The sequence below is a fragment of the Aplysia californica genome, unplaced genomic scaffold, assembly GCF_000002075.1.
Source record: "Aplysia californica isolate F4 #8 unplaced genomic scaffold, AplCal3.0 scaffold00033, whole genome shotgun sequence".
In the NCBI taxonomy this organism is placed as follows: Eukaryota; Metazoa; Mollusca; class Gastropoda; order Aplysiida; family Aplysiidae; genus Aplysia; species Aplysia californica.
In genome coordinates, this window is record NW_004797303.1 from 794,110 (window position 1) to 805,788 (window position 11,679).

Here is an 11,679-nt window from a genome sequence, read left to right on the forward strand (position 1 = left end):
AGACCAGTTCACGATAGCCTACACAATTCAATGTCCGTATAATGATAGCTTTGGAGCAATCCACCAGAGTGCTCCCAGCGATGTGCGATTGGTCCATTCTCTTGCCATTTATATTTCTAGCCCCACCTCTGTAACCCTGACGCAATTAGGTCATTGTCAGGGGCGGCTCGTGGGTCTAAAAAGTGGGCGTGCACAATTAGGTTAAAGTGGGTTGAAGATAGTCAAGGGCAAGTAAATTAGATGTTTTCTTCATCCTGCCTGTTTTGAGAAAATATTTGAAGAAGAAGTTTTCCTTCCGTTCTTTTGCTGGAGCAAAAGCGTCCATTATTCTGTTGACAAAGTTGGGCATGCTGTCAATGATGTCCTTGTGAATCGACTTTAAACGTCAGTGCAATTTCTGGTATTTTGCATACTTCCCTAAATGTTGTCTCGAATTTGTTGTCCTTCAGAGTTGATAAAGGCCCTGGATTATACGACACTGAGCAGATTTACATATTTCATTGCAATGTAATACTAATTCTGTTTGTAATTTGATTTTAAACAAAACAGTAATGTTTCTGTAAACGATCCAAACAGAACTGTTGGAAACGACTTTTGATAGTCCGGGAATTTGGAGGAATCGCAGATTGAGAGTGCGTTGATTTTATTTTGCATCAAGAAACTGTCATAATTTGAGTAACTACTATGTCACAGGCCTGCTTTGCAGCAATTTCGTTGGTGTTGTAATGTCTGCGTCTCTTGGAAGCGTGTTTCTCTGTGGTCTGTCTTGTTGATGGAACACGCATATTGTTTCTAATTCTATCGACAGCTACTTTAAACGTGTCTAGAAGTTGTTAGGCTGCTATGGGCGTTGTACTTCTGTGTTAGAGGATCCCATAAACAGCGTCAACGCGCGTGTACACTTTGTTGAAAAAGTGCAAAAAGAAGAGAAAATGTTTCGCTCTTTAATACATTCAGGATACCATTATGGATGGAATTATCGTCCCAGTATTCAGACTGAATTTCTTCTAGACAGAGCTGGGTCTCTCCTTTCCAAATGAAGACTGCACTAATTAGTCGAGACTGTAAATTCCACCTTGTTTCAGACGGCCATAGAATATTCCGGTGACAAACGCAGATGCATTTTGTAGAGTGGGCAAAAAATGTCGAAGAGTCTGCATAGCGTTAGCGAAAAATACCTCTGTTTCTCGACAAATTACCCTTTTCATGACCGAGAAGGGCGAATTCGTGAGTTTCACAGAACAAAATACACTAGATAACCTTATACGGGGTGCCCACTACGGCTGGATCGGGCCAATCGTCCGATTCGATGGCCTGAAACTGAAAACAAACACGTTTGTTTTGGAGGCGATCGAGTCGGGCGATCCATAGTGGGCACCCCGTATTACACAATACGTGCCTGTTCTTTCTCACCAGTTAGTTATAGTGAGACGTTGCAATGCGATGACCTACGACTAGCTGCTATGTCTACTTGTCCGAAAGTATGATACTTAACGGCCTTTTTTACGTGCGCTCTTGATGACTTTTGACTTTAATGTGCTGTTTCACATGGACAAGATCAGTAAAATCTGTCTTAGACTTCTTGGGGTCCTCGGTTTCAAAAAGCAGACCGGAGAAACAGTAGGCCCAATCTAGGTCTACAATGAGTATAATTTGCTAACCCTGACTGTAAGCCACTCCACTTTTTATTCATTGTATTATTTTGATATTTTTGGGTTGGCGAGGACTTAATGCATTCACTCTTTTCTTGTTACTTCGTTTGGTGAACTGAATTTATTTGCAATCAACTTCATTCATCCTGCATTGGAATACACACTCGAGTAGTAAAACGTTCACCACTACACCATTCCAACTTTTAACACAATGACCAGGCGCGGTTCGTCCATAGAGCACGGTGCAGTGCCGCCCAAAATGTTTTATTACGTAAAAAACCTACATTAATAAAATAAAAGACGCCAGAAACAAACACTAACCAAATATCATAACAAAACACGTTTCTCACTGGCGCCATGACTGTCATTTCTGTGTCTGTAGCGCCGTAAAGCATCTACTATGCCATGCCAAAGTTCATACGCTGTATAGTAGGATATTCAACAGTGTAACCTGACCTATAAATCGCTATTTGGGATTACCCAAGCGATGACGACACTCATAGAGAGTTTGGCGGTACATTTAATAAGACGGCACATCTCAAATGTGCTCCTGCAGAATAGTGCCAAAATATACCCCACAGTAGGCAATCTAAAAATAAACTCGACAGATTGTGCACTATTCTATGTCAAAATTATGTGAGCCCCGGAGCCAGACACCGTAAACACCGAGACAGTGCAATCCTTCTTCGGCCTTAGTGCATCGTCGTAGAATCGAGGTCAGCGACTGCGCGCGTTGCTCTGCGCATTAATTAGCTCACACAACACACGCAGTGTTACAATAACACGAGTTGTGGGGTGACCAGTTGGCCCCATTTTAATATTTTTTCTAAATTCATGAAGATACGCTTTTAAATCTTGTCTCAATTGTTGTGGAAAAAATATGAATACGTTTAAGATAAATTGATACAAACTACTGCGCAAAGTTGAGGTTAAATTGATTTACCCGTTAATGAGGTGTTTGAGGACCGGTTGCGCCACAAAATAAATGAATATTTTTGACAGCATTGTCATGTAAAGAACATCGTGCAGTCTGACGTTAATAAATACATTGACTCACGGTCCACGGTGTTGCATTTGCAAGAATCACTCTTGTTTTCAGATACGTCTGGCTCATGGAGCATTTTCAACTTTAGATTATGTCTAGATTTAGATCTACTGTGCGCTCTGTTCATCAAAGGTTTAAAACGCTTAAAAAAACAAAAACAACAGCTTCAAACAAACCAACAAATTCCACAAGTTTAAACCTGGCTTTTTCAAGCCACCGTGATGAAAATGTTCAAATTGTATCTGGCTGACGGACGAGAGTCAGGTGCCTTGCATGGAAAGTTGAGGAATCTTCCAATATCCCTGTACAGTCCTTGCAGACTACATCGTAAAGTTTCTTCAAAGTGTATCAACTTACATCAGAAATTTCATTTTTAAGAGCATTGCATCTTTAAAGTATTGCAAAATTTTACAACAATAACAATGTATCTGTGTTTCTAGGTCTACCGGAATTGCAACTATTGTTTGACTGAAATTCTTACTCGTTAGATTTCGATTTATCAAAAAACTATCCAATACATCCCTGCAACTGCTTGAAGGCGATGCGATCATAATTTTGTTGGCCATTATCTGTCTCTTCATACGAACATGTAACTGTTGTGGGGGGGGGTCTGGATTGTCAAGATATGTCCACCTTTTCTTTTCCTCTCTTGGAGAACAGATGTTTAAGTTCATCTATCACTGTAAGTAACCCCCCATTGCAGCTCACAATGTTGGCCACAAGACCTTACAAAGCAGCGATGTTGTGGATCCACTCACTGACTCATATTAATGCTTTTGCAACTTTCGTTTTGTCTACTGGGCCAAACTTCATGAATTATCTTTTAACCACAGAAGTGTCTGGTCTGATGCAAAAATTCATGGTGCTGTGATGTAGTAATTGTGACTGGGCTACGATATTCGACAGAGAATGACATAAGTGACCAAATGAAAACGTTGAAAAGATCATCAAAGTTATTACAGGAATCAAGCGATGTCAGACAAAGGATTAATTCAGAGATACATAAAGTGTCCCAATTTAATTGCTTTTGAAACACTGCCACTAAGCACGTGTACAGTGCACAGCCAAACAAACCCTTTGTCGTCCAAAACGTGACACACAGTTGGTTAACTTGGGTGCCACCCTGAATAAACTAAAGGCACTGTCTTTTTCATAGAAATTTTGAATAACTGCCCAGCTCGTAGTATCATTATGATGAGTAGGCCCACATAAATCGTGGTAGATCAACAAATTGTTTCTAATTCATAATTAAGTATGGAGGATCAAAGAGGACTGTGATTTTATCACCCTTGTCATGAAAAAAAGAGCTTTTCGGGGTAGAGACTTAGTTAATTAGTGTTCTAAAACCGTCTGATGGTATGGGCAGGCGCGGTTCGTCCATAGAGCACGGTCGTGCAGTGCCGCCCAACATTTTTTTAAATTGTTCTTTTACGTAAAACACCCACAATAATAAAATAAAAGACGCCAGAAATAAACACTAGTCAAATATTATATCAGAACAAGGTCCTTGCTGGCTCTGTAACTGTCATTTCTGTGTCTACAGTGCCGTAAAACATCTACATGTACTTTGCCATGCCAAAGCCTACGCGCTCTAACTAAACGTATTAGGAGATTCAACAGTGGTAACATGACCTATAAATCGCTCTTTGGGATAACTCAAGCGATGACGACAGTCGTTGCGAGTTTGGCGGTACATGAATATTAATAAGTCGGCACATCTCAGATGTGCTCCTGCCGAATAGTGCTGAAACATAGCCCACAGTAGGCAGTCTAAAAATAAACGCCATATACTGTACACTATTATTCTATGCCAAAATTATGTGAGCCCCGGAGCAACCCAGCAGAGTGCTCAAGAGAATTCTGATTGGTTCATTGTCTTGCCACTAGGCTATTTTAAGCGACTCTGTGACCGTGAACCTGAGGGAGGTGAATGTGACATACTCAAGTTACCGTCCTATGATTTGTGTCTTTGAATGGTTTTGTTGTGGAGTGGTGAAAGTTATTACTTGAGTGTTCAGTTCTAATGCAGGATGTTTAGCTAACAAACAGATTTAGCTCTAGAAATCAAAGCGACAAGTAAAACGAATGAAAATAAAAGCACGAGCTCCCCCCTCACCAACCTAAAGATCCTTAAACTATACACCATCCCATTTACTATGTCCTTGACTATCTTCAGCCTGTGCTAGCTTAATTAATTGTGCACGCCCACTTTTTAGCTCCACGAGCCGCCCCTGGCCTTGGTCATACGCAAGCCCTCACCTTCAAACCAACATATTTCAAGCTTTTAATGGCCTATAACAGTGGAACAACGAGCTGCACTACCTGCACCTGGTGCGCGCTGAAAAGGAAGCAGGTCAGCTGTTGACCGTCGGTTGACGCGCAGACATTCCCCCGGGAGTTTCGGGAGCTCGCACGCTTGTCACCCCATTGCTTTGTCATGGTATATATAATCATTGCCCGGTGCAATCCAGCGGAGTGCTCAAGTGAATTGTGATTGGTTCATTGTCTTGCCGCTATTTTAAGTGACTGTGACCGTGAACTTGAGGGAGGTGAACGTGACATACTTAAGTCATCGTCTTAAGAGCTAAGAGTTGTGCTTTTGAACGGTTTTGTAGTGGAGTGGTGAAAGGTATTTCTTGAGTGTTCAGTACGCTAAGGTTCTAATGCAGGATGAATGAAATTGACGTTTAGCTAACAAACAGATGTAGTTCTAGACGTCAAAGCCTCAAGTAAAAAGAATGAAAATAGAATCACAAGGTTCTCCCTCACCAACCCAAAGATCCTAAAATTATGCACCATCTCATTTACTATGCCGTTGACTATCTTCAACCTAAGATAGCTTAATTGTCTGTCCTCAGAGAAATTCGTGCGCGCAACCCGCAAGTTGCGTACGCAACTTTTGGCTTCAGCGCAACTTTTGCGCAACTTTTGCGCTTTTGCGCAACTTTTGCGCAACTTTTGCCATTTTTGTGAATTCGCGAATTTTAGGCAATTTTCTGCAAAAGTTGGGGGAAAAAAATAATTTCGGTAAAAATAACCGAAATTTTCTTCCACAACTAAAAATAAATAATAAATAACGACGTGAAGGGGTCAATTCGTACCTGAAATTAGATCTAGATTCTACCGCTTCCTTTGCACTACGGGGTGCCCAGTGCCAGTTGCGGATGAGATCAGGCTGGGATGATCGCCCGACTCGTTGCCTGAAAACAACGCGTTTCTTTTTGAGGCAATGAGTCGGGCGCGATCGATTTGTGCCACGATAGCCACTATGCGCCGTCAGTCTGTCGAGCAAACCGACCCGTCCCGACCTGACCAGGACCTCCCCAAAATAGTCCTGTTTGAACTGAATCATCTTCTACTTCTTCTTGATCTAGCTAAATCTAGACTCTAGATATCTATAACAGAGTAAACTCAATCGTAAACACGATCGTCTGATTACTTAGCTTGCTTGGTTCCGTAGCACCAGGTAGATAGATCTAATATAAACATTTGTGAAAGACTAAATCTTAGGCCAGGAGGGTAGATCTAGACATGGATCGATTCATCCAGAAAACCCTTAGGGGACGTTCAAATATAATCTTACGCCTGGAAAGGCCTAAAAGGGGGGGGGGGGGTGTCTTGACTCCTGTAAAAGAAAAGTGTAAGAAGGGGGGGGGGGGGGGGGGTCTTGAACCAATGTAATTTTCACTTTTGTAAGGTGAAAAAATAACAAGGAAAATAATTTATGACAACATAAATTTTTAAAGACAAAACATGACATAAAAAAGAGTAAACTCTGCTATTAGTGCTATTCACTTAGAAGTTTTTCCGGAAAAGTTCCGCTTATACCATATTTAATTATTACATGTATGTCACATGTATGATTTTAACACAGATTTGCACAATATAAATGTCATATTATTATAAGCGAATAAATATATAAATACAGTGTATTACGGGATATGGGGGGGGGGAGGAAAATGGGAAAATGTAAGAAAAATGTGATAGGGGGGGGGGGGGGTGCAAAAATCCCCCAAAAGGTGTAAGATTATATTTAAACTGTTTTTGGTCCACCATACAACCTCCATGCAGTTTTTGTTTTTACTACGGTAGAGATTCACATTATTTAACTTTTGATTTTGATCAAAAACTCACGTTGGTTACTTTGATTGCAATGAGCATACCAACAATGTATTCCAATATATTCCATGACATTTTTAGCTCTGTACACGTTTTGCGACTTTTCTTGAAACTTTTTGCAACTTTTGCTATTTTCAAGTTCAACTTTCTCTAAAGGAAACTACAAGGCTGACTGACTGAGACAACTTTTGACGGAGAACCTGGATACCTAGAGGAGTTATCTCTGGCTCAGAGGTTAGTGGCTATGGTCACTATTAGCTGCCGTCATGCATTCTGAGTGTAATTAGTTTGTGCGTTTGGCTTCATCTTGTTTTTGCATTTTCTGTTCTTATTAATACGTTTCTTTTTCGTTTCTTCCTCAAAAGAGGAAAGAAAAATGTTTTAAAAAGACATCTCGACCTACCTGTCAAACATGAAACATCTGCAAACATGAAACATCTGCAGACATGTTCAACGTTATGGTCATTCACGAAATTATGCATGACTTCTCTCTCTCTCACTTTCACTCTCACTCTCTCTCGCTTTAAAATAAAAAAAACACCCCCCACAAAAAACAACACTCGCAGTCCGCACTTTTGAGTCTCACAGTGAGGTATGATTCAGCATGAGTGTCTGTGCGTGCGTGTGTGTGTATGTGTGTGTGTATGTATGTGTGTGTGTGTATGTGTGTGTGTATGTGTGTGTGTGTATGTGTGTGTGTGTGTGTGTGTGTGTGTGTGTGTACGTATGTGTATGTGTGTACGTATGTGTGTGTACGTATGTGGGGGTGAGAGAAAGGGGGGGGGGGGAGGGAGTGTGTGTGAGAGAGAGTGATACAGAGAGAGAAGGAGAGACACAGTGACAGACATACAGACAGAGAGACAGACAGACAAAGAGAGAAAGAGTGTGTGCCATTGCAGAATACCTTATCGCTACAGCAAAGACACCTTATATCTCGTAAATGTTAATGCTCAACACCCTCATCTACTTGACATTGATCATTTATGAGGCAGGCTGTGCTGTTCCTGCCTATCAATCATGGCCAACGAGGACACAGATGAATACAGTATCCCAGCAGACAGAACAAGATACAATATTTTTAAAAACTCTTTCCATTCAAAAATCAAACTCAAGTCTACTGAGTGCCATGGCACAGAGCCTAACTTCTACACGCGACTCTGGTACATCTAATTAAACATGAATAAAAAGAAAGTACAAGACAAAGTGGAAGACCTATATAATATTATATATATATATATAAATATATAATATGACCCTGAGGTACAACATGAATGCAAAAATGAGCAATTACTTCTGACATACGGTATTATTAATTGGGAATAACGATGAAGAGATAAAGAGTTTTAAAAAACACCCAAAGTAACGTCTGATGATGGCAATGAAAATGATCATGAAAAGGGACTTTTCAAACAAAATAACTTCCATTCAGATGAGAGAAAAAGTAAGACAGACAGAAAGAAATGACAGAACGAAAGGAAAGAAGTTGGACCTATTTGTTTGTTTGTTTGAGTAGGTGTTTTACGGCACTCTTGATTCAGTTTTGTTCTTAGGACCTACTTCTAGGGGCGCTCTCCAATCACTCATGATAAAAAGAGGAATGAACATGAATACCTAGCCAATAATACAAACAAAAACTAGTAAGATAAATTCCACACAGTAAATTTATTAAACATATTTTTCTGCTGCCCGTACAAAAGGAGCTCTTTGCACAGTTTTGAAATGTCCAAAAAGACAGGTAAACTGACATACCTAGTACATAATATCAATGACAGTTCAGACAACCTTTTTACGCCTTCAATCATGCCGCTGTCACTGAAACTTCTCCCTCAGACAAACTAAAAAGTGTTCTGAGGGGTCAACAATAAGCGGTCAGATGTAAGTCATTATATGAGGCCTAAGAGTCAACAACGAGAGGGCGGAGTTAATTCAAGACATGAAGAATTAATAAAGGGTCAACAACATGGGGTCGGACAAACGGTAGATTTCTGAAAGGTCACCAAGCAGGGTTGGACTAAGTCAGGACAACAGTCCTGAGGGTCAACAACGAGGGATAATATTAAAGTTACATTTATAAATGGTCAATATCAAGGCTTCGAGGCTAAGTCAAGACATGAGTCTTGAGGGTCAACAACGTGGGGTCGGACTACAGGAAAAGTTATAAATGGTCTACAAAGAGGGATTGAAGCTAAGTCAAGACATGAGTCTTGAGGGTCAACAACGTGGGGTCGGACTAAATAATCAACATTAGGAGTTGGAGGTAAGTCAAGACATGAGTCCTAGGGGTCAGCAACGTGGGGTTGGACTAAAGGTAAATTTATAAACGGTCAACAACGAGAGATAGAGGCTAAGTCAAGACATGAGTCCTCCTGAGGGTCAACAACGTGGGGTCGGACTAAAGGCAGAGTTATAAATTATCAATAATGAGGGGTAGGGGTTAAGTCAAGACATGAATCTTGAGGGTCAACAACATGGGGTGGACTAAAGGTAAAATTCTAAAGGGTCAACCAGAGGGGGCAGACCAAAGTCAAGACATGAGTCCTGAGGATCAACAACATGGGGTTGGACTAAAAGAAAAAATCATGAATGGTCAACAACGAGGGGTCGGAGCTTAGTCAATAGGGTCAACAACATGGGGTTGGATTGAAGGTCAAATTCTAAAGTGTCACGCAGAGGGGACGGATCGAAGTCAAGACATGTGTTCTGAGGGTCAACAACGTGAAAAAGGATAAAAGGCAGTGTTATATAAACGGTCAACAACGAGGGGTTGGGGGAAAGTCAAGACATGATTCCTCAGGGTCAACAACGTGGGGTCAGACTAAAGGCAAAGTTTTAAATTATCAATAACGAGGGGTAGGGGTTAAGTTAAGAAATGAATCTTGAGGGTCAACAACAAGGGGTCGGACTATAGGCAAAGTACTATGGTCAACAACGATGGGTTGGAGCTTAGTCAAGGCACGAGTCTTGAGGGTCAACAACGTGGGGTCGGACTAAAGGAAATTTTTTAAAAAGTCAACATCGAGGGGTTGGAGCTTAGTCGTTAGGGTCAACAACACGGGGCTGGATTGAAGGTCAAATTCTAAAGGGTCACCAAGAGGGGACAGATCGAAGTCAATACGAGTCCTGAGGGTCAACAACGTGGGGTCGGACAAAAGGTAAATAGGTAAATTTATAAACGGTCAACAACGAGGGATAGCTGGGGCTAAGTCAAGACAAGATGTCCTGAGGGTCAACAACGTGGGGTCGGACAAAAGGCAAAGTTATAAGCGGTCAATAACGAGGAATTGGGGTTAAGTCAAGACATGAATCTTGAGGGTCAACAACGTGGGGTCGGACTCAAGGTAAAGTTCTAAAGGGCCACCAAGAGGGGTTGGAGGAACGTCAAGACACGAGTCCTGAGGGTCAACAACGTGGGGTCGAACAAAAGGCAAAGTTATAAACGATCAACAATGAAGGAGGGGAATTAAGTCAAGACACGAGTCCTGTGGGTCAACAACGAGGGGTCGGACTAAACGTAAAGTTCAAAAGGGTCACAAAGAGGGGGAGGACTGAAGTCAAAACATATGAGGCCTGAGGGTCAACAACGTGGGGTCAGAATAATAATAATAACAACAATGCTGATAATTTCTTTTGCACCCACTCCCGTGTGAACACAGCTTTAGGCGCTTTACATGTACAAACTATTTTCCCACTCGCATACGTGCGCACGCACCCACCCACCCACACACACACACACACACACACACACACACACACACACACACATACACACATACACACATACACACACACACACACTCACAATCACGCACACATTACACGCACACATTACACGCACACACATCTACTTGCTTATCACACGTTTCAAAATGAGCACATACAAATACATAATAAAATTGTTATGTAAGGGAAATAATAAGACCTGCTTGTGGTTCATTCCCTTAGCAGGACATTGGCTATTAAGTTGTTCCCCTTTGTAGAAACACTTCCATGTTTATTATGTCATTTTCATATCATATGTCATGTTAGTATTTCATATTCTTTGCCACCGTTTACTATTACTATTAGGCTGGTGTTGTATTATTCTATGTGAAAATGACTGAGACGTGTGAGTGTCAATTATTAATGAAAGCCTGTATTCTGTAACATGTACATAATCAAACATATGTAGATTGGTTCCTATGTATATTGATCATGAATAAACTGCTTCGTCAAGTTCGACCCGAGACAAGACTCCAGTTGTTGATTGTTTTGTTTTTGTAAAGTTTTACGGCACTCGCAACTGCATAGGTCATATGAGCGCGCGGGACACTCATTTTCAGTTGGTAGGAAATTTTGAATTTTGCCCGGGTGGCGGCCGAAGCCTACTCTTATCGATTTCAGACCACCAAGGGATCTTTAACGTGCGCAACTTGCACACGGGCCCTCCGAGATTTTTTGCCCTTGTCCGAGAAGGCTAGGTGTAGATCTTTCCTACCAGCAGATCAGGGGTGTGGCAGAAAGACAGCAGTTAGGAGGAGCCAAGGAGTAGCAATAGAAAGGCTGCAGAAAGAGTCAGGAGCCCAGAGGAGGGGGCAAAGGAGGTGAAGGGGTGGGGGCAGAAAGTGGAAATGAAAGTAGACAACAGAATATTGTTAGAGATCAGGAAAGAATGTGAAAGGAGACAATTTTAGAGAAGAAAATTTTTGGTCGCTACCCGGAATCGAACCCGGGACCTTTGAATGAGAGGCCAACACCTTAACCTCTAGGCCACGAGAGCCCCCGAGACTCCTGTGTTCCTGATTGATGTTCAAGTTTGCTGTTACAGGTTACCTGGTCCAAATACAGTCCGTAACATTGGCGACGCGGATGGGATACGTGCTAGCA